At 40.6% G+C, this 25,174-nt stretch overlaps 1 long non-coding RNA gene across 1 annotated transcript; it reads left to right on the top strand.

Moving 5' to 3' along the window:
- Positions 1 to 1,113: 1,113 nt before the first annotated feature.
- On the top strand, positions 1,114 to 11,235 carry LOC309635160. Its single transcript, XR_014248681.1, has 2 exons — positions 1,114 to 2,089; positions 2,131 to 11,235. It is a non-coding gene; the product is annotated as an uncharacterized lncRNA (long non-coding RNA).
- The last annotated feature ends 13,939 nt before the right edge of the window (positions 11,236 to 25,174 follow it).

Here is a 25,174-nt window from a genome sequence, read left to right as displayed (position 1 = left end):
CGAGCCCTTTCAGGCTCAGTAAGGAGACCTTCTTTGGTCCCTAAACTGTTCCCTTGAAATTCAGTCAGTTGATGCACAAATATATATTTACTTTTGTAAGACTGAAATTCTGCAATAGTTGATGATTCAGAAAACTGTTTTATGTATAAAACAATTATTAAGAACTTTCAAATGGTTACATAGGGACAGTCATTTTATTTAATGAGAGGATGAGTTAGCTAGCTTATTGTAAAAAGAACGTAATTTTCCCTTTTTTTAATTAAAGATTTTTTTTTGATGTGGACCATTTTTTTAAGTCTTTATTGAATTTGTTACAATAGTGCTTCTGTTTTATGTTTTGGTTTTTTGGGCACGAGGTATGTGGGACCTTAGCTCCCCCAACCGGGATTGAACCTGCACCCCCTTCATTGGAAGGGGAAGTCTTAACCACCAGACCGCCTGGGAAATCCCCGTAATTTTACTTTTGCGCCAACATGTTACAAAAATTAAAATATAAATACAGGCAGAATACAGGGCTGCACCATCCCACACAATAGCCACTAGCTGCCTGTGGCTGCTGAAATAGTTGAAATGTGACTAGTCTGAATTGAAAGGTGATGTAATTGTAAAATTCACTCCGGAGTTTAAAGACTTAGTTCTTCAAAAGAGAATTTAAAATATCTCAACTTTTAGATTGATTACATGTTGAAGCGATAGTATTCTGAATATGTTGGTTAAATTAAATGTATTGCTAAAGTTAATTTCACTTGTTTCCTTTTCCTTTTTTACTGCGGCTACGAGAAAATTTAAAATTACTTACATGTCTTGTATTTGCATTTCCCATTACACCTTTATTGAATATCCTTGCCCTAGGTAATGAGAGGCAGAAGCTCCATCTTCTCACTCACTCATTCATAGATTTATTCTACCATTATAGTCCGCGGTACTGGGGGTGCTAAGATAAATGTGGCAGTCTTTGTCCACATGACAGGGTGTCGAGTTGATTGAATTAGGGTAGGAGGCATGGAGCCAGCAGCCCCAGACACCTGTGTGCTGGGCTGGAGGACCCACCCCTCGTAACATCCCTGTTCTTCGCCTCATTCCACCCACTCTTTGCTTCTGATGTCTCTCTTTTTTTTTTTTTTTAATTAATTTATTTATTTATATATTTTTGGCTGTGATGGGTCTTCGTTTCTGTGCGAGGGCTTTCTCTAGTTGTGGCGAGCGGGGGCCACTCTTCATCGCGGTGCGCGGGCCTCTCACTATCGCGGCCTCTCGTTGCGGAGCACAGGCTCCAGACGCGCAGGCTCAGTAGTTGTGGTGCACAGGCCTATTTGCTCTGTGGCATGTGGGATCTTCCCAGACCAGGGCTCGAACCCGTGTCCCCTGCATTGGCAGGCGGATTCTCAACCACTGCGCCACCAGGGAAGCCCCCTGATGTTGCTCTTTACCTTGATCACAGACATTCCTTTCTTTACACCCACTCCTCTACCAATGCCTCTCCCAGCTCCTGTGGGAATTTGACACTCGGATCTGCACTCACAGGACCATAATACACACACACACACACACACACACACACACACACAGAACCATCTTCATCCTTCTCGAAACCACTCCCAAAGAAAGAGCCAGCGTCCTAAGACGCGAGTCCTGTGTGTCTGGACTCTTTACTGAAAAGTAGCAGGGTCCTTTGTTTGAGGGATTGGTTTTTTAGAAGAAACTATCCCAGATCTGCATAGTTCTCTGCCTCGCTTTCTCTCCCCCTTGCCCCCTTTTCTCTCCTCTTCTGCCCCCCACCCCAATGCTAGAGAATTCCACGGTCTCCCTCTGATAACCACGTCAGTATCTAATAACATAACCTCACGCAAGGAAGTGACTTTTTACACAGGGATCTTCCCTGCTGCAGTTTAGTCCTTATCCTGTAGCTTCTCACTGTGGGGAAAACAGCCCCCCCTGTCAAGCTCTGGTTGCTCCCTGTGTTTGCAAATAGCCAATGAATTAGCCTTTCTTCTTTTTTCGTTTCAAATAAATACAATGTTTTAATGTTTTATTTGGTTTTTTGTTTGTTTGATTTTGCTTTCTTATGCCCTCACCTTATTCAACTTAGGTTTTGAGACGGTAAATTATTTCATGTACTTTCAAGTTCAGGTTTTGAGACGGTAAATTATTTCATGTACTTTCAAGTTCTTATGTTTCTAAAACCTGTTTACGTTGGTCTTTTTAGGGCCTCCACCCTTCTCCCCTCAAAGCTCTTAATACTCCATTAAATAAATGAAAACAGTGCTTTCAAGTATGGCATAGAGAGGGAAAAAAATGTCTGTTTTCCACTTTTTGTACTTTTCTTTATCCTTACCCAGTATTCCCCATCATAATAGTGAGGCCATAGTATTGATTCCTGTTCTACTTCCCAGCCACCCACATCCCTATCTGTCATTCTCGTATTATCTGCAATTCCCAGCAGAGTATTTGCTTCACTGTTTTTTCCCGTTATCCTGCAGTTTTTTTATCTTCGATTCCATTCTACTTGCTTTAAAGTTGGCAAAGGAAAAATATTAAGAATGGTTGTTTTTAGGTTGTAAGTGAAATTGTATAAAATGGGAGCCCTAGTCTTTTCTGTTATTTTAGTTTATCTTATTCCCTAAAGTGAAAAATACACCTGCTACTTAAACCATAATTCTTTTGGCAGTGGTTTCTTGGTCAGAATCAGATTCCTTCCTTTGCCTTCAAAAATAGCAAATACATCAAGAGTGTTGTTTCGCTCTATATATTGAATTGTGGAATACCCATAATATTTCCTGGCCCTGCAGATTTCTTGATGTTTGCAGGATGTAGTGCCAGAACACAATTGTTTCCAGACAACTCAGCTAAAGATACTTAAAGAGCATGTGAATTTGGAGTCAGAAAAAGACATTGATATACACTGTGTTTATTTTTAGCACGCTGATGCATAAGGCCAATTTTTGAGTTGTAGCTTACAGGGTTCTACTGTGACTAAAAATGAAATTGATAATCAAAATAGCTTTGGCTAGTTGATAAGAGTTTTTCCATCAAAAGCTAAATTACAGCAATCTGAAAACCATATGTAAAATGAAGATAATTTTTAAAAATAAAATGGAAAAGAAATGAAACCCAAGACTTTAAATCTTTTAATAACCTTTATCGAAATGTCCTAACGCAAAAAAATAATACATTTTCATCAGAGAAAATATAACCATTCAGGTAAAGGCACAAAAAAGAAATAAAATTATTTTAGTGAGTTTTTATATTTTTAATTTCTGAAACGTTTTCAGTGTCTGAGAATCCTTCTTGCTCATAGTTTTTTCGCATGATAACCTGCTCTTTTTTTTTTAATTAATTTATTTTTTAAATTAATTAATTAATTAATTAATTATTTTTGGCTGTGTTGGGTCTTCGTCTCTGTGCGAGGGCTTTCTCTAGTTGCGGCGAGTGGGGGCCACTCTTCATCGCGGTGCGCGGGCCTCTCACTATCGCGGCCTCTCTTGTTGTGGAGCACAGGCTCCAGACGTGCAGGCTCACGGGCCTAGTTGCTCCGCGGCATGTGGGATCTTCCCAGACCAGGGCTCGAACCCGTGTCCCCTGCATTGGCAGGCAGATTCTCAACCACTGCGCCACTAGGGAAGCCCCAAACTTGCTCTTTTTTCAGAGATGTCATTTATTCTCAACACTCAGTAAGGATGCTACTTGGATTTCTTCTCAATCCTTTAATATCTTAACTCTCTTTCCCTGGAGCAATTACTCTGACTGTCCAGTTAGATCTTCTTCTAGACTAGTTCCTGATTCTCCTCAAATGCCTAGTGATTTTTCTAATGACTGTGCATATTCATAGGTTTCAGTACTAGCAGCTGGTATGGAGTGGACCCTGCTGCCCTTCTGCTAACTGTGGCAGTCATGCTGGTTAACTTCCCTTGGCTGGCCTATGCTCAAGTTCATCTTCACAGGAATATAGCCGACGCCCACTTCACTATTCCCACTGCCTCCCAAAGCAGACGAGATCTGGGGTCAGATCACACAACCCAAACCACATCATGGCTCTGCTCTTGCCAACCTCCATGTAACTCTGATATGAAATCAGGAATCCATAACTTGTTGGGCAAGATGGCAGCAGACTCATCCAATCTAACAAGCTATTAATTTACCACCTTCTCCCTCCCCCACACTGTGAACTTGTGAGAGTCCTAGAAAAGCTAAGATGCTGCCAGGGTGCCATAAATGCAAATACATCAGTCAGCCAGACACCATATGATATGACTTATATGTGGAATCTAAAATATGACACAAATGAACTTATCTATGAAACAGAAACAGACTCACAAACATAGAAAACAAACTTATGGTTACCAAAGGGGACACGGAGAGGGGGGAGGGATAAATTAGGAGTTTGAGATTAGCAGATACAAACTATTATATATAAAACAGATAAACAACAAGGTCCTACTGTATAGCACAGGGGACAATATTCAGTATCCTCTAATAGATCATAATGGAAAATAGTATGAAAAAGAATATGTATGTATGTATAACTGAATCACTTTGTATAAACCTGAAACTAACACACAACATTTTAAATCAAGTCTACTCCAATTAAAAAAAAATTATATGTATATATGTATCTCAGTCAGCTATACTCTTAAAGAGAAACTAGAAACTCAATTACCAATCAGAGATGATACTAGAGTACTTGAACTCAACCTCACCATCACGATACCCCCCGTACAGCACAATTAATTGGCACCAGCAACTCAGAAGAAAAGTGTGTACTTGTCAGGAAGTCCTTTACACCTTGACGTCCATTGAGGTTATACCAAGAACACAGGCTAAGGCAGTCACTGCCAGAGATAAATTTAAGATGATGTAAACATGAAACTCTGCATCCCAGGGGAAGAGAAATAGAAATTTTAGTTATAGACAAATAATTTTATCGAAATGGCAATAAACACCCCAGAGACTATATTATTCAAATGTATTTTTGTCAAATGTACAAAGACCTTATGTCTCAAACCTTTGTTTTTTCTCCCATATCTGTCTCCTCTCTGAAGATATCCTGCATTATCTTCTACTGCATTGTTAGCCTAACTCCACTTTCCCTTGATCTCTGTTCCCATTCTGATCTAGCTTTTGAAGAAATTTAAAGCAAAGCTTGCTTCAGCCAGTCAGACACAGAGCATGAGTTAGGAATTTGACACACGTGGGTGTCCATAGCAGCTCTATCCCTTACCAGCTAAGTGACCTTAGGAAATTGCCTGACCTCTCTTATCTTCAGTTTCTTCACCTGTAAAATGTTAATGACAGTGTCCAAGGCATGGACAGCACATTTCCAAAGAACCAAGAATGGGGTCCCAATTAGAGATGAGATTATATGAATCCTCTAGTTTTTAACTGGAGCCTTTAGAAATTGGAGAATTCCAGAAGTTTCTTTCATGTACAGTACCCTGCATGGGTACTTGGAGGAACACAAAATCTCCAGTATAATCACATACCTGCTCTCAAGGTGGGCACAGAAGCCCAGGCTAATCAAAATGGAGCTCTGATTAGAAGTGGAATAAAAGTTCCTTTTGCAGACGTAGCTCTCCTAGAGACAATGCTGAAGCTTAACCCCAAATCTTTTCTGTATTCCTCTGCCGGGGGCAAGGGCAGGTGGCAATTTTGCTAAACTCTGAAAACCATTTAATCCCCTTCTGGAAAACATTTAAGGTCGCCTCACTCGGTTGCCCAAGCTCTTCTCTTGGGTATGTGAGGCATTCAAGGATATCTTCTTCTAGTTCTTAAAACTCTTAGGTCTGGAACACACCAGGGCCTTCTTTGCCACAAGGGAAAATTCCAACGATGTATTCTTAAAATTAGACTCAGATTCACCACGCTTGGATTTCTTACCATTACTAATAAAGAAGTTTCCATGCAGAAGGAATTCAAGTACTATATAAGGCAGGGATCAATGGGAGAATTACAGATTTCCTTCTTATTTTTACTCTACTGCTTCTGATTTTTAATTTAATATTGATTGTACTAAAATTAAACTCACACGCATGCACCAGAACATGCGAAAAACAAAACACAAATATAAGGCAAAAAGAGACATTGACTTTTACTAATTACTCTCCTCCTACTTCTTTAAAAAAGATTTTTCTTCAGCACCCTTTGCTGTCAAATTGGGACCCTCTCTGTGTTGAGAAAAGGGAACACTCTTGCACTGTTGGTGGGAATGTAAGTTAGTGCAGCCACTGTGGAAAACAGTATGGAGGTTCCTCAGAAAACTAAAAATAGGATTACTGCATGATCCAGCAATCCCACCCCTGAGCATATATCCAGACAAAACTATAATTCAAAAAGATACAATGCACTGCTATGTCCATAGCAGCACTATTCACAATAGCCAAGACATGGAAAAAACCTAAATGTCCATCGACAGATAAATGGATAAAGAAGATGTGGTACATATATACAATGGAATACTACTCAGCCATAAAAAAGAACAAAATAATGCCATTTGCAGCAACATGGATGCAAGTAGAGATTATCATACTAAGTGAAGTAAGTCAGAAAGAGAAAGACAAATACCATATGATATCACTTATATGTGGAATCTAAAATATGACACAAAGGAACCTATCTATGAAACAGAAACAGAATCAGGGATAGAGAGAATAGTCTGGTGGTTGCCAAGGGGGTGGGGGAGGGGGAAGGGTTGGAGTGGGAGTTTGGAGTTAGTAGATGCAAACTAGTATATATAGAATGGATACACAACAGGATCCTACTGTATAGCACAGGGAACTGTATTCAGTATCCTGTGATAAACCATACTGGAAAAGAATATGATAAAGAACGTGTATATATGTATAACTGAGTCACTTTGCTGTACAGCAGTAATTAACACAACATTGTAAATCAACTATACTTCAATAAAAAAGAAAAAAAATGGAACCCTTTCACCAGGTTAAAGTCTGAATAAAAAAAAAAAAGATTCCAAATTCCCCCAGTGCTGGTATTTGGGAGAGTTTTGCATAGACTCACATTTGCGGGAGGACAGGTGATTTCAGGGAGGTGAACTTCTGTTCTTATGTGGTTGGCCGGACAGAGTCACCAGCCACTGCACCCCCGGCTTCCTCAGGTCCTGATATCCCTTCCTGCCCATTACCATACCGTCCACGCATACTTCGCTCTCTGCAGCAAAGTCAGTAATGCTCTGTTCTAATAAAACCAACTCTTCTCTGTGCTCCTCTGAACTTCCCAGACATCTCCAGTTATGATGTGATGATGGGTCTCACTTCTGGGCAGAATAAGTGGGCTTCCTTTCCCTCCACCCCTGCTCCAGTGGTCTGTGGCATTCCAACCTTCCGGAGGGCGGCAGTCAGCCAGACACTCTAAGTGACAACAGCCAGCCAAGTCCCTGCAATCACCACAACCACTTCAGTTCACAATGGATTTGTCATGTGTACAAGCAATAAACCTTAGGGATTGCAGGTTATCTGGTTACCACAGCATAACCTAACCTAATCCCACCTAATACATTCTAAAACTCAACTCCTGGTTCCTGCTCCACACTAGGAGAATTTCTGTTCCTTAGACCCAGCAGTCTAAGCCATCCACCCAGAAATGAGAGATGACAGTCACAACAGTGCCACATTAACATTTAACCAAAGTGCATATTTTGTGTGTGTGCATTAATCGTTGGAAATGTTCACAAGAATTATCTCTGGATGGTAGGATTATGGGCAAATTTTATTTCTGTTCTTTATACCTTTCCATATTTTTCCAGTTTTCCTCAATGTATATGCATTCTTTTTATAATCAGAAAATAATATTAACATCATTTTTTAAAAAGAAATTTGTTGCACTGATATCAGCAAAACATATTAGAACAGATAGGCATTCCAGAAAAATGGTCCTTCACTGCCACTAACACAGTTTGCTTACCCCTTCCCTGCCCTGACTTGTGTCTCACCCATCCTCGTGTGTGCTCACGAAGGTCACCTATGGCTTCTGTGTGGCCATGGGGTCTCATCATTCTAACTGTATGTCACGAGTGTGTCTCTGTCCCTGCACTAGACCACAAGCTCCTTGAGGGAGGGTGAAGATCACTTTGAAACAAAGAATCAGCAGGGCTGTACCCCTTCCTAAGACTCTGGGGGAGAACCTGTCCCACGCCTCTCTCCTAGTTTCTGGCAACGCCCAACATTCCTTGGCTTATAGCCACGTCGCTCCCATCTCTGCCTCTGTCTACACATTGCCTTCTCCTCTCTCATAAGGATACGTGTGATTATTTTTAGGGTCCACTCAGATAATCCAGAATAAACTACTCCACTCAAGATCCTTAACATAATCACACCTTCTGCCATATGAGGTTCTGGGGATTAGGACATGGACATATATTCGGTGGGGAGTTCCCTGGTGGCCTAGTGGTTAGGATTCTACTTTCATTGCCGTGGCCCGTGTTCAGTCCCTGATCGGGGAACTGAGATCCCGTAAGCCGCTCAGTGTGGGGAGGAAAAAAAATGAAAAAAACTAACAACATATTTGGTGGGGCTAACACTCAGCCACTACACCTAGCATAAGATGAAACTGGGATTCTGTAATATTTGTTAAACAGATCAGTAAATTATAAATACGTGAATGACTCCTGGACCCCTTCCATGAAGTCTGACTTATTCTGTCCCAGGCTTGACTGGGCACATCTTGTCTACTCCAAACTCACTATGCCCTATCTTCCCATCAAACGCTAGGGGAAAAAAGTGCTTTTGGACCTGAATCTGTGGTCCTTGACTGGCTAACCCATTTTTTAGCACAATTCTTTTTTGGAAGAGGAAAGGTATCGCTTCCCTTTGTCCAGTCAGTTGTTTAAAAAGTCAGTAGCATGCTAAGCAAATCCTCATGGGGTCTGTAACCCTTTCTCCCAAGGTGACGGGAGGATTAATTGCCCTTGGTGATACTTTTTTCGTCTTCAGTCAAGTCGGTGGCAGCTCTCAGCCCAGAGTGAATCTCACCAGATCGGAGGCTGGAGGTCCAGGCGCTGCCTAACATAGAATCAACGCTGTGATTATTAGTCACATTAAAGAATCAAAGTCATTGAGTAGAGAGGTCTGCTATAGAAAACAGTATAAGAACGACTAATGATGGGAAAGAACGCATATCTCTTAGTTAACATTAAAACCGTTCTTCTCTTCTTAGGTGAGTCAGATAATCCAGGACAGAGATACCTTTACTTCTTCAGGGACCTTGGATCCCCTCCGGCATTGTCCAAGATCTGCATTTCTGGTCAAGCTGATTCCCTGTATAATGTTAGTGTTATAAACCCAAACCATAGATGGGATATAAGACATATCTCTCCTTGTATCCTCTCTCAAATTCTATATCAGTTTGAATTCTCATCATCTTTGAAACATAGTAAGGCTATAAATCATGAAGAAATGTTTTTGCCTGAGCACAGACTCAGGAGCCTGCGCCTTCCCTGTAACTTCCAGTTGAGGACAGAAGGGCTGAATTTAGAGTGCTGACATTTGACCGTCCTACAAGCACCCTCCTTGTCCAGACAGACATGACACAAAGACCCATTTGCTATGACCGGAGTCTTCCCCGAGGAGCCCCTGGTGTTTAGAGATCAAAGCAGAGGTCAGCACTCCTACTGTCAGGGGAGCCAGGACCACCGAGAGGAAAACACAAGCAAAATGACCTTTCAGCAATGAGGCAGCTGGAAAGAGCTGCAGTTCTCCGTGTGTGATGTGACAGCCAGAGCCGTGCAGAGATGCAGGGGGCAAAGGCAGTGAGGAAAGAACCTGGGGGGAGCAAAGGGATGCTCTCCAGTGACTGTGAGTGTCTCTGCTGACTCCAGGCTGGCCCTGGATCTTACCCTCTACTGAGAGGGTTTGCCAAAAAAGCATCCATGCCATTAAATGTAAGAGTGGCACATATTTCCCCAAGTCACTTTCATGTCCATTTCATTACTTTAGCTCCGGCCTTCCTGCACACACTCACCATTTAAGAAGGCTGTTGCAGCTCCTTTTGGGTTTCCAGTTTCTTGCTTCACCCATCATAACAGCAAAGCCTTGAGCTGCCAAGAGAAAAGAGAGCAATCTCCACTAATCCATTGCGTCAAAACTCTAGTCAATTACGTTAGCCTGTCATCTGACTTTTTAAAAATTAAAATACATATTCTTTTGCATATCAATAGAGAAAAACTGGAAGAATGTACACCCAAATGCAAACATGGTGTTCTGATGAAGGGTCGAGGTGGAAAAAAGGAACAGAGTTTTACAATGTTCTTGTTTGGCTTGAATTTTTTTTTTTTCTACAGTCATTCTATATTACTTTTGTAGTTAGAAGAAATCAATAAAGACTGCTTTCTATTTAAAAAATAAAAAAGCTGAGCAGGTTCATTTTTGCTCCCTGCTCCGTCCAGGGAAAATAAGAAGATCTCTCTGAAACTGCAATGTGTGAGGAGACGGGTGTGTTTGGGTGTGTGCGTGCACTTGCACTGCTCAGAATGACAAAGCATGCACACACAGGAGGAGCTCACAAACAACAGAGCCACTGAGGGCTGCTGCCTCCCATCTGTAAGAGCCTAAAGTGTCATCTGCACTCCCCTGGTGGTGCCGAAGCAACAGCCAGAAGTCCTCTCCCTCTCACGACCGTGCAGCAGGGACTTTTGTGCCAACAGGGAGGAGGGTTCCTTTTGGTGTAAGCCAGGATCTTCATGAAAGAGGCAGTGCATTGTGCCTGACTACCAGCACAATAAAGACGTAAGAAAAATACCAAAGGGGAAAGGGGGGAGGGACAAATTAGAAGTTTGGGATTAACATATACACACTACTATATATAAAATAGATAACCAACAAGGACCTACTATATAGCACAGGGAACTATGCTCAGTACTTTGTAACAACCTATAAGGGAAAAGAATCTGAAAAAGAGTATGTATATAACTGATTCACTTTGCTGTACATCTGAAACTAATACAACACTGTAAATCAATGATACTCCAACTTTTAAAAAAATGGCTGCTGAGGATGTACACACACACACATACATTTAACTAACCCTGCCAACAAAAATATACATGGAAATAAACATGAAAACAGGGAAATGGAAAAAATAAAAGTGGGACTGGATGGAGTTGATCTAAACATGCCCTTGTGTTAAGGAGGATGAGAAACAAGGAGGGAAAGGAGGGACAGAATTTCCTCTTCCTCATTTCTTGCCCTAAAATCATGGCTTGGAAATAGAACAATTCTAAAAAAGCAATCGATATTTCCAGTTTCACTTTGAAAATGTAGAAAGCTGGAAAGAACATTGCAGTCACTTACAAGAAGAAAAACTGGGACAAAAAAACAAATTGAAAATTTTCCTGAACCCATGAGAGAGCTGAGGTCACAGGGCAAACATCCAACCTAAAATCTGGGGAGAGACAGGCACCTGCAGGGAGAAAGGAGAAACAAAGCCAAGCATTTGCTTACCTGGGGCAAACACTGCCATGCACCAAATAAGCCGGTAAGAAGATTTAGTTAAATTTTAAAGAATTACTAAAGGCTGAGTCTGGGCTAGTTGGAGAGTGTAAAGTCTCTGAGGACCACAGACCAAGGGGAGTTCATAACCTCTTGCAGGTTTTACTCCACAAATGCCCCCAGACACTTACAGGGAAAGCTGGGGAGAATCCTGAGAATTGGGGGAAACAGCCACTGCTGAAACTCCACCTAGACCCATTTTTCCCATCTCCTCTATGGAACAAAAGCTTTAATTTGCAGAGGGAAGAGCAACAAAATTTGACACTGTAGGTCACTGATAGAAACTTATTGCAGCTGTGAGAAGGGAACGGATTTTTAATATGCTCTACCCTTGGGAGAACAGCAAGATCACATGCTGGCACCAGTGCTACTGCCAGGGGAATGACAGGAGCACTTGTGAGGGCTACACTCCTGAGAGCCAGGCTCCTAGTGCCTGTCTAAAACTGAGGCTAAATCGAAACATCAGAAAACAGCCGCCATCCCTCACTCTTTCCCTATAGCACAGTAACAAACATTGAGAAAATAATGGTAGAGTATGGGTGGAAGAAGTACAAGTGACAGATTCTCTCTGGAGAGTAGACCCCAAGAAAAATCCTCTGGCAAAATAGCCTACACCTTAAAAACAAGGTATCACTAGAGAAATTTGAAGCCTGTGGTACGCTAAGGGTAAGCCAGCACAAAGGAAACTTCAAATTCAGCCCAATAACTGACTAAATTAACACAAACATTCACACTAAAGGCATAGGAAAAAAAGATGTATTCATTTCCAAGAATAAAAAACAATACTGCTATCTTCTATCCTATAAAACATGTACAGCTTTCTATAAAAAAGAAAAATAAAAGGCATACAAGATTGTAAGGAAAGACCCAATCTGAAGAGACAAAATGATTAACAAAAACAGACACTCATATATGACACAGATGTTGGAAATCAGACAGAGAATTTAAAACAACAATGACCAAAGTGTTATAGATGGAAAAGGTAGATAACATGCAAGATCAGATAGGTAATTTTAGCAGAAAGCTAGAAACTATACAGAAGAATTTAAACAGATTTTTAAATTTTTAAAAATTTAAAATGCCTTTAAAAGAGTAACAGATTTTTTTTAAATGCCTTTAAAAGAGTATCCAGGAGCTATGAGACAACTTCAAATTGTCTAACATATGTAAAATTTGAATTCCACAAGTAGAAAGCAGGAAGAACAGGCAGAAGAAATACTTGAAGAAATAGTGGCTGAGAATTTTCTAAAAGTAATGACATAAACTAATAACAGATCAAAAAAAAAAAACAAACTCAGAAAACATCCAGCAGAATAAACATACACACACACACACACACACACACACACCTAGGCTTATCATATCAAAACTTCTAGAAATCAAAGACAAAGAGAAAATCTTATAGGCAGCCAGAGTTACAAATTAAAACCACGTAAGATGGGCTTCCCGGGTGGCGCAGTGGTTGAGAGTCTGCCTGCCAATGCAGGGGACACGGGTTCGAGCCCTGGTCTGGGAAGATCCCACATGCCGCGGAGCGGCTGGGCCCGTGAGCCACAATTACTGAGCCTGCGCGTCTGGAGCCTGTGCTCCGCAACAAGAGAGGCCGCGACAGTGAGAGGCCCGCGCACCGCGATGAAGAGTGGCCCCCGCTTGCCGCAACTAGAGGAAGCCCTCGCACAGAAACGAAGACCCAACACAGCCAAAAAATAAATAAATAAATAAATAATAATTAAAAAAAAAAAAAAACCACATAAGATAACATATATACCTATTAGAATGGCTAAAAAAATAAACTGAGAATATTTAGTGCTGACAAAGAGGAGAAGAAAATGGCACTTATATTGCTGGTGGAATATAAAAGGGTGCAGCTACTCAGGAAAGCAGTTTTCCTGTTACTTATAAAGATAAATATACACTTAACATATGACCCAGAAATCCCACAACTAGATATTTATCCTAGAGTTATGAAAATGTATGTTCACAAAAATATTTGTACTTGATTGCTTATGGTAGCTCTATCTATAATCACCAAAAAACTGGAAGCAATTCAAATATCCTTCAGGGGGTAAATGAATAAACAAATGTGCTACATACATGCAATAGAATTGCTCAATGGTAAAAAGGACTGAACTATTGATACACACAACACACTGACGAATCTCAAAGGCATTATGCTGAATAAAAGAAATCAGTCTCAAAAATTTACATACTATATAATTCCATTTATATTAGAATTCAAGAAAAAGCAAAGCTATGGTGATGGAGAACACATCAGTGGTTGCCAGGATTTAGTGGTTAGGGGAGGGTGTGACTACAAAAGGGCAGCATGAGGGTTGTTTTAGGGCGATGGAACTGTTTTGTTTCCAAATAGTTGTTCATACATTAATGTGTAAGTGTTTAAACTTATAGAACGGTACCCCCTAAAAAGTCAATTTTAGAGTATATTAATTTTTTCAATATCATAACAACAAAAAAGAAATGAAATAGATTGGGACAAAGAAACACTGAAATATTAAAACCAGAAAACTCATGCTTCAGCCAATGCAATTTACCCCTCCATGATCTTTGGACTAATTGATCCAAGTCCTGATTTTTTAATAGCATAGGGATAGCTTGATTGCTGGTAAGATTCTAGTTCTATGCTAAGACATCCCCCTTTGCCTTGCTACCAGGTATCATACAGTTCTGCACTGGGTCAGAGAAATTTTCCTCAGCAGAAGGGCAACAACCTCGTGGTGCATTGGAAGGTCACCAGTACCATGGTAAGAAAATACATATTAAAAAGCTGAAATTTTCTAACTTGTTCTGATTTAATTGTGGCAGAATATTGTTGAGTATTAATTTATGTTTTGCTGTCATATTTTTCTTTCCTGCCTCCAATCTGAACAGGTGGACAGACTTTTGTTAGCCCTTGTCTCAAAGGAGGTTGGAGCAGGAGACAGCAGAAGTAGCCTGAAGTCTCCCTGGCTTTGGTTTGCTGGAGGCCTGAGCCAAATATGAGGACAAGTGCTCAGCCTTAAGGGTGATAAGGAGCTGCTAGAATTCCTTTGGAGGGTAGCAGCATCAGTCAGAGGGAGAGGAGTGGATGTAAACTGTCAGGTTCCAACAAATGAGTACCCATAGCCGATTGCCTTCCAGTGCCCCGGGGTGAACTGAGGGCAAGGGAAAAGCAAAATGTGCCCAAGCAGGCAAATCCTTAGTGCTGGCAATCCTAATCATCGCAAAGCTTTCCAGCAAAGCTTCCAGACATATAAGAATCATTCTGATCTAAACAATGGTGGAGTGATGACGAGGGCTACCCACATAGTTTGTTTAGCATTAGTTTTCTGGAAACTTTGCTCAACTTAAAAGGGCAAGAAAGAACTCTATTGATAGGCGGTGTTACAGGGAACTCTGCTCAATGTTACGTGGCAGGCTGGATGGGAGGGGAGTCTGGGGGAAAATGAATTCATGTATATGTATGGTTGAATCCCTTTACTGTGCACCTGAATCTATCACAACATTGTTCATTGGCTATACTCCAATAAAAAATAAAAAGTTAAAAAAGATAGTAGTTACAATAGAAGAAATAAATTTTTAAAAATAAATGGTGTTATATTTTCAGGGTAGCTAGGTGAGGCTTGAGATCAGATTAAATCACATTTAAGGAAAATGAAATATTGTAACATTTCTTGAGTATCCTCAGTGCTATCAGGACCCCATCTGTATACCTTTAGCACCTGCTGCTTCTATATTTGCTTGCTGGCCCAGTTTCCAAATGCCAAAACCCCCAAGCCTATGCCTAAAAGCTCTCTGGCTGCTGGGGACAGCTTTGCCTGAATGAGGCATAGGTGTGAAGCTCCAAAAATTAATGGTCCCTATAGCAACCTTCAACCAATGACTAGTGGATAAATAACTCAGCTCCCTAGCCCTTCAGGCAGGGTAACTCTAAGGCATGTCTTTATACTGTTTCTCAAAGTTCTCCAGTGAGATTAAATGCCCATTGCCCACAGTGGTAAATTCCTTGATAAAACACCCACATTGCCTTCCTTCCTTTCTCTGTCTCACTTCCTCAGTGAGTTACTAGTATTTCCTGAGCCCAATTCCTAAATGCTATATATGCTAAAGTTAATATGCCACGTGCTAAAGTTTGTATCCCCCCAAAATTCATATGCAAAAGCCTAATTCCCCATGTGATGGTATTTGAAGGTGGGTTCTTTGGGAGCTGTATGAGCGTAATTAGTGCCCTTATAAAAGAGATCCCAGAGAGCTCCCTCAGCCCTTCTGCCACGTGAAAATATAGCAAAAGGATGGCTGTCTATGACCCAGGAAATAGGCTCTCCCCAGACACTGAATATGCTGGCGCCTTGACCTTGAACTTCCCAGCCTGTGAAATATAAATTTCTGTTATGTGTAAGCCACCCAATCTATGATGTTTCATTTTAGCAGCCTAAAAGAACTAAAACACTACATAAAGCACTTACACTCAAATCTTTATCTCCTGATCTGCTTCTAGACGGCCCAAAATGAAGACTCCCAAGGTTTGGCTGCAAATTAATACCAATTATATTTTTTTACTTTTAAAAAACTGTCTTTTTCCTGATTGTTAGTGGGGAGAACATTTATTCCCCCACTACTTCCATTTCAATAAGGGGAAGGCTAGTCAAAATACTTGCAGATTCTTATTGCCCACTCACACTTCTACACAGAAGGAAGGAGTTATCTGGTTGTTGAGTTCAGGAATTGAGCATTTTCAACTCAGCCCATCTGGGCTTTGTCATCTTTTCAGATCTATCAGCCTTCAGAGAAGGTGACTTTCTGGTCTCCTGGTCAAGTCCTGTGGCAATTATCAGGGCAAGATATCGCTGTATGAGTAAAACGTCTCATTCAGAGATGAAGGATTAATACTTAACCCACATTGGTATTGATCTAAGCCATTCTCTAATCAACTTTATCAGTAATAAATCTCAAAATTGATCTCTGTCTATCGCCTGTGTTTTGGTTTTCAATTGATTCCAAATTTAGGAGAGGAAGAAGGCAAAATATGTTGTTTTAAAAGTTGTGCCAACTATTCTTGAAATTAAGCATACATTTCATTTGTTTATTGATTATTTGTATCACTATAGAATTTCTGGTTGACAGAGATTTTTCTTTCCTTTCAGCTCTTTAAAGATGTTGCTTCACTGTTTCATTTCTGGTTAGAAAAACTGCTGTCATCCTTAATTTGTTGTTCCTTTGTATGTAACATGTCTCTTTTCTGGCTGCTTCTAATATTTTCTCTGTTGCTGGTTTTGAGCAATTGGAACAGAATGTGCCTTGGTTGTACTCTTTTCATGTTTCTTGTGCTTGGAACATGCTGAGTTTCTTGGACCTATGGCTTTATAATTTTCAACAAATTTGGAAATTTTTCAACCATTATTATTTCTTCAAATTATTTTCCTGTTCCCTTCCCTCCTTCAGGACTCTAATTACACATATATTAGGCCTTTCGATGTTGTCCCATAGCTCACTAATGCTCTTTTAGTGTTTTTTACTCCTCCTTTTTCTATATGTTTCATTTGGGATAGTTCCTTTTACTATGTCTTCAAGTTTATTAATTTTTTCTTCTGCAATGTCTAATATAATATTAATTCCATCCAGAGTGTCTTTCATCTCAAACATTGTAGTTTTAATCTCTAGAAGTTTAACTCGGGTTACTTTTATATCTTCTATAACCCCATTTAATGTTTTGAATGTCTAGATAACATATATTTTAATGTCCTTGTGTGCTAATTTTAACATCTGTGTCAGTTCTCAGTTATTCTTGGTTGATTTTTTTTCTCTTCATTATTGGTTGTATTTTCCTGTGTCTTTGCATGCCTAGAAATTTTATCTTGTTAGGTAATGGATATTCCTATATTCCTATAAATATTCTTGAGCAACTTTGTTCTGGAATGCAGTCAAGTTTCCTTGGAAAATGATCCTTTTTTCCCTTAGCTTTACTGAGGTATAATTGACAAATAAAAATATGTATACTTAAAGCATACACCGTGATGATTTCTATATGTGTGTATATGTGTATATATATATATATATATATATATATATATATATATATATATATATATCTTGAGAAAGGACTCCCATCAGATTAATTAACACATCTATCACCTCATATATTTAACTTTTTTTTGGTGAGAACATTTAGGTTCTATTCTCTTAGCAAATTTCAATTATACAATACTGTATTATCAACTACAGTCACCATGATATACATTAGATTCCCAGAGCTCATGCACCGTATAACTGAAGTTTGTATCTTTTTACCAACTTCTGCCTATCCTTGATCCCTCAGACACTTTTCAACTCTGTTTCTATGAGTTTGACTTTTTTGGGATTCCATGTATAACTGTAACCATGGAAAACTGATCCTTTTGGCTCTTGCTTTTAAGACTTGTTAAGCAGGTCCAGAGCAGCATTTAGTTGAGAGCTAATAAATTCCCACAGCTGAGACAAGACCCTTCAGAGTACTCTCTCCTATGAATTATGAGGTTTTCAATCTGGTTTGTAGGAACAGGCACTGTATGAGCGATGACCACTGTTTTGCTTGTCCTTTTAGGTGATTTCCCCCAGGTCTTCTGTGGTTTCTTCACACGCAAATGCTGATCGGTACTGTGCTGAAGACTCAGGGGGCCTCCTCATGTCTCTAGAGTTCTCTCTCCATGCAGTTCTCCCCTCTTTGGTACTTTATTCTGTGCACTCAGACCACTTTGGTTTCCCTGTTCTTCATCCCAGGGACACCTTCAGGCTCTGCCTGGGTTACCCTCCTGTGCTGTGGCCTGAAAACACAAGACTGTAAGCTGGGGCAATTGTAAGTTTCATCTAGTTTGGCTCCCGTCTGTTGGGGATTACTGTCTTTCCTTTCAAAAACAAAGATGGAACAAAGTCTTTGTCGGGCAAAAAAAAAGCTGAGAGAACTCACCAGCAACAGATCTTCAAAAAAATTTTTTTTAATTTTTTTTTATTGGAGTATAATTGCTTTACAATGTTGTGTTAGTTTCCGCTGTACAATGAAGTGAATCAGCTGTATGTATACATATATCCCCTCCCTCTTGGACCTCCCTCCCCCCCCACCCCCATCCCACCCATCTAGGTCATCACAGAGCACCGAGTTGAGCTTCCTGTGCTTTATAGCATGTTCCCACTAGCTATCTATTTTACACATGGTAGTGTATATATGTCAATCCTAATCTCCCAATTCGTCTCACCCTCCCCTTCCCTGCACCCCGATGTCCACATGTCTGTTCTCTACGTCTACGTCTCTATTCCTGCCCTGCAAATAGGTTCATCCATACCATTAACAAAAAATGTTAAAGGAAGTTCCTCTGGCAGAAGAAAAATGATACCAGATGGAAATTTGGATCTACCCAAAGGAATGAAGAATGCCATAAATGGTAAATATAAAATCCTTTTATTCAAATGGGTAGTTAGTCCTAGTACCACTTACAGAATAGTCTATTATTTTCCCACTGAAATGAAATGCCTCCTTTATGATATATCAAATTCCTCAAATAATTGTGGGTCTGTTTGTATACTCCCTGTTTTATTCCAGTGACCTATTTGCCCATAACTATATAATAGTACCACTCTGCTTTTATCTCAGTCACTGTATAATTTGTATATCTGTTAAGGCGAGTTCACCTTGTTGATCTTCATTTTCAAAATTTCCTTGATAATTTCCCTGTGTTTACTCTATGATATGAACTTCAAAATCAATACATCCACTTCTCACCCTCCCACAAAAAAAATTATAAATTCCTGTCTGGATTTTGACTAAAATTATAATAAATCCAAATATTAATTTGCATGCAACAGTTAGCTGAGAATGAGTTTCCATTAGGAGAAAGAGATCGGGGGGATCCTGGGCCTGGATAGAGCAACGAGATGCCACATTTCATGCTGAAGCAGTGACAGCTCCTGAGAATCACTCAGGAAATGCTTTGTGGGATGCTGTCTGGACTGGGGTGCAGCCGGGTCAGCCAAGGGAGCCCGGAGAGAGAAGTGTGTGCATGTGATGGTCCTTCTGATTGACCCAGTTCAGTGCCCTCTCTTAGAAACTTGGTCAGCTTTTATTTGAAGGGTAAGTCTATCGCTGAACGATTCATCTAAGGAAGAGATGGGGAGGGAGGTTGCCATGGACCTAATTAATTATATAAACCCAACTGGAGAGAAAGGCTTCAATCCTTGGTCATGAACTCACCTGTGGCTCTGCCACTCATGCTTACATGTACTGTTGACATCTCAAGGAAAGGTAAAAGAGGCCATGAAAGCATGATTTTTAAAAAGAGGTTTAAAAAAAAGTACTATAGAAATATTAAATATTTTTTTAAAAAGCAAACAGCTAAAAGATCATGTGTTCCAAGTATTTATATTTCCCCAGTACGCATGGAGGGCTCGTTCAATCGAGGCAGCGGCTGTCTTCCCCATGGGTGAGTAAACTGCACCAGCTATCTGCCTGGAGCTCCCTGCGGCAGTGAGAAGGGCAAGTTCTGGGCTACCTGAGCTTCTGAGCAGGTGTAGCTGAGATCACTACCTTCCAGGGAGGAGTGGCACCAAATGTCAACCTTGCCTTAGTCTTAGCTATGCTGGGAGCTGACAGTTCTCCATCCCTGAGGTGATTTTATTTCCCAACTGAAACTCTAAAGCACGAAGGCTCTGAGATAAAAGCTTATAACGCTCCCATATAAATGTGCTCATATTTTGCCTGAATCCTTTCATACAAGAATTTCAGAGCACTATAAAACTACGCGGTGTCAGGGTTCATGGATCCCCATCTTTCAAGTGGAGGAACAGAAAAAGAGGGGAGCGTTGAAGTTGCTTTGAGCTAGAGAATGACTCGAAGCTAAGAGGGGAACTTTCACTTGGAATGTGCACTTGGAGCCATCCTGCTCTGACTATAGCTTTCGCCCAGCTTGAGTGGCAGTTCGAAACTATTCTGTTTGGTTGGAGCTGTGCCCAGGAAGTGCCTGGTAACTACATTTATCAAGTATTGCTTAAGCTGAATCCTCAGCCCTACGTTAGTTACTGGGCAGATTCAAAACAAGGGAAAGACGGAGTTCCTGTCATCAAGAGGCTTATGATCTACTCCAGGGAGAAAATACATAAACACATGTAAAAATTAGTAAGCAGAAACATCAATTAAGTGCAGCTGGGAGACAAGAAAGGGGAGCTCTCACGCCCTGAGAAGAGAACAGAGCCCAACAGGAAGAGGAAAGACTCCTTTCCTGGCAAGATCACAGCCACTGGAAAGCCATGGACTCTTTGTTTACTATAGCCCTTCCAACTTCCTTTTCCCCTCTATAAAAGTGATCTCCTTCCATTGGCATGAGGGGAACTTGCACGTGACTCACCATGATTACAGACCCCAAATTATAATTCTCTGCTGATCCCGAATAAATCCGTGTTTTGCTGGAAAAATATCTGGCAGTCTATTTGTTTTAGGTCAACATACATAACATGGCTAAATCACACCATGAGTTCCTTGAGGGTGTAAACTGTTTTACTCAACTTTGTACCCCCAGAACCTGGCTCCAAAAAAAAGATAAGCTAAACTGAACACTTGCTTAGTACACAAACGAGCAAGATGGATGATCAGGGCCAAATGGTTCCAAAAATGGTTCATGATGGGCTAAACGGAGATGGAAGGCTGCATGTTAGAGGAAAGATGTGACCCAAACCCCAAAATGCTTTGAGAACAAATTCCTATATGACCATTGATCTTAAGTCCTTCCTTCTCACTCTGTATTGTGGAATATAAGAGGGAAATTGGTGTCCCAATTAACTCTTTTCTTTATCCCATGAGAACAAGCTCATTCATTCATTCTACCAATGATTTTGAGCACATACTATATGCCTGGTGCTGCCCAAAGGCCTAGACATGTAAAAGTGAGGAAGTCAGGCAGTCCCTGCCCCTGATACTCCAGAGAGCCATGGGGCCATGTGTTCATGTGCTGGCCTCCCCTTGCTTCTGATATCCCTCTTGTGTTGGGTCACAAGACCATCTTCATATCAGAGGCTAATAGATCCTTTTCTTTCTCCTCTTACCCAAAGAAAAGAGATGAAAACACATAGGATCCCTCAGCATAGTGAAAAGGTTAGCAGTGACTGTAAACAGAAGATTATTCCCAGGCCCTTGGGAATCTCTAATGAGAAGAAACTGTCACACTCAAATTCTTCAGTGTCAGTTTCTTTAGAGAGCTTCCCTTGGGAAACATTGACTGGACAAAATGCACTTTTTTGTACCATGCTTAATCCATTCCTCCCAGGAAAAGGTGCAGTTGAAAATAGTTCCAGAACACTATAATTAGCAGCATGATTCTCAAAGCAAAAAGGAAATCAGGTGGGGAATCTGAGTCCAGCCTTGTGCCTTCCTGCTCTTAGATTTCAGCTCCATCTTCACAGCCACTTCTCTAGGGTAAAATGTGGACTGTCTCCCACAGACATCTACTCTCTGAGTCCTGTTGTGCCCCCAGATCCATTCTCTGACTTCACGGACTGTGTACCTGTTCTCTGATCTTGTTCACTGAAGTCCAACATACCCTCAGGTTTCCACTGAACAACATTATCATAAAGGAGAGATTGGAAAACTATGGCACACAGGCCAAATCTGGCCCACTGCTTGTTTTGTAACTAAAGTTTTATTGGAACACAACTCTACCCATTCATTTATGTATAGCCTAGGGCTGCCTTTGCACTACAGCAGCAAGAGCTGAATAGTTGTTATGGAGACTTTAGGGCCCACAAAACCAAAAATATTTTCTAACTAACTGGCCCCTTACAGAAAATGTTTGTTAACTCCTGCTATGGAGTGTGAGAAATTTAGGACACACATTCTGCATTTTCCATTGTATCTAAAATGTAGTTGATTGTATAAATAAAATTATATATATATATACACTATATGTATATAGTCTTTTCAGATAATGTGAATTTTATATATAGTCTTGGGTAATTTATCTTTGATCATAAGAATCCAGTGGAATTTATATCTGTATTCCTGGTCTGTTTGGTTCCCATGGTGACTAAGGGTAATGATTCATTCCATTGGGCTCAAAGCAAGGCTGGTAAATAAGCAAAACATTTTGGGATGGCCTCAGATGAAGTTTCTCAAGATAGTATTAGAGAAATGGAATTTGGAGGGACATCTTGTCTTGACTTGTACCCTTCTTCATCAGGTCAAACTATCAAGTGGCCCATAGGAAATAGACAAACAGTCATAGACTTCATAAGATTAGTATCATTTTCATTTTGGATGGAAAGAGATAATCTCAAATATTCAAAAGAAAAATCTGGAGATGATCTAAAATTAAGCCCTGATTAGAAAGCAAGAATTCCTGAGACTCAAAGATCTCACCTGTAGTAAATGATCCTTTAGGTTATTAGACTTGCTGAGGAACCATAAGAGCAGGGCCACCTCTTACTGAGCAAGTAGTCCTTTTGGTTACTTTTATATAAGATGATCTGTAGTTACAGATCATCTCTTCACAGCTAGTTGATAGTTGATTGGTTCTGAAGAGAGGCCTATATCTTGAATTTGCTAGAAAGAGCTTTTTTCTATTGGTAGGAAAGTTTACTCAGCTCATCTCTCCAACAGAACTACAGAGCAACAGAGTAGCACAGACATGCTGAGTCACTGCCATCCAGTGGCTGAACAGAGTAACTGCTTTAACCCTGGGAGGGAGACTCAGTTTGCAGGCTGAACGAAGTCACAGAAATGGGGCTCAGACAGAGACTTTATTGGCTTTGATCACACGGAAAGTGTGAAACTTATTTGTAGATGGTATACTGAATAAATGAAAAACTAAAAAACTCCATTAAAACCGTTAGAATGAATAAGGAAAGTTGGTAAAGAGGCTGAAGATAGGATAAATATACAAAAATGTGAAGCTTTTCTTTATGCTGGTGGTAACAGATTAAAATGAAAATGGAAAAATAATCCCATTTGCATTAGCTATGAAAGCGTGGGAGGGCTGGTCTCCTCTCCTCCAGGAGACTTCAAGCCAAGTACTTGGGATTGTGATATTGACCTAAGAGCTTCCCAATCTTCCATGAGGCTCTCAGGGCTAGTCCCAGCCTGCATCATATGGATTGTTTTATATCAATCCCCCTCATAAGCACAAGCCTTTCCATTAACAGTTTTGATGAGGTCTCTCAACTCTACACGACAATGAACAAGCCCTAATGCCATCCAACTCCCCATCCCTCCCCTTCCTCCTAAATTGTTTCACTGAGCTCTCTAAAACTCTAATCTACAATCAGAAACCTAACCTCTGAATGGTTGTCCACAGATAACATTGCCTCTCCTGCACTCCTCTGGCAAAGAGGCTATTTTTTCTCCCACACTTCATGTTCCTCTGGGCCAGGAAGGAGGTAAGTCTACTTCTTATTCATTATTGCCTCTTTCCACTCTGAGACCACCACTTCATGCCTTCTCTTTCTTCAAGCCTATTACTCATCCTCCATACTCTCAGCTGATGACCTCATCTTACACCTGACTGAGAGAATAAGAGCTGTCATTAAAGAGGCTTCCTTCCCAGTGTAAATGTATAGACCAGTGGTTCTTAATCAAAGATAATTTAACCCCAGAGGATAGTTGGCAATGTTCAGAGACATTTTGAATGTTACAACTGGAGAGAGGATGCTACTGACATCTAGAAGGTAGAGACCAGAGATGCTACCAAATATTGTACAATGGGCAGCACAGCCCCCAGCTACAAACCACTTAGACCAGAATTTCAATAGTGCCAAGGTTGAAAAACCCTTGGTATAGATCAACCTGCACGGAAATCTCTTTCTTCTCTTTTTGCAGTGGAGGAGTGTCTCTGCCCCCATCAAAACCAGTTATCTGGGCTTCCCTGGTGGCGCAGTGGTTGAGAATCTGCCTGCCAATGCAGGGGACACGGGTTCGAGCCCTGGTCTGGGAAGATCCCACATGCCGCGGAGCAACTAGGCCCGTGAGCCACAATTACTGAGCTTGCGCGTCTGGAGCCTGTGCTCCGCAACAAGAGAGGCCGCGATAGTGAGAGGCCCGCGCACCGTGATGAAGAGTGGCCCACCCGCTCGCCGCAACTAGAGAAAGCGCTCGCACAGAAACGAAGACCCAACACAGCCATAAATAAATAAATTTAAAAAAAAAAACCAGGAAATTAACATTGGTGCAATGCTACTAATGAAAATATGCCAATTCCTCCAGTTTTCTCCCTGATGTCCTTTAAAAAAAAAAAAAAAACCAGTTATCTTTCATTCTCAAGGACTTTCCTCTTGAAATAATCGCTGTCTTTCTGTATCTTCATCTCTCCCACTCTACTGTATGTATTCAATCATTCAACAAAAATATTGTGAACCCTTACACATGCCAGAAATTCTCCTAAGTGCTGAGGATACAAAACAGATGAAAATTCCTGCCCCTGTGGAACTTACATTCTAGGGGAGAAAAACAAACAACATTATAAGTAAGTAAAATACACATATTAATGGTGAGTGCAAAGGGGGAAACAAAGAGGGAAAGGACTAGAAACTATGTGTGGGGACAGGGGTTCAGTTTTAAATAGGGTGACTAAGAAAGGGCTCCCTGATATTCTGCTATTTGATAAAAGCCTGGAAGATATGCAAAATATCTGGGGGAAGAACATTCTAACCGGAGGGAAAAACAAGTCCAAAGA

This window comes from Balaenoptera borealis, assembly GCF_965194805.1.
Source record: "Balaenoptera borealis genome assembly, chromosome: 9".
Lineage (NCBI taxonomy): Eukaryota > Metazoa > Chordata > Mammalia > Artiodactyla > Balaenopteridae > Balaenoptera > Balaenoptera borealis.
Note: the sequence above shows the minus strand (reverse complement) of the source record. Positions and strands in the feature narration are given on the sequence as shown.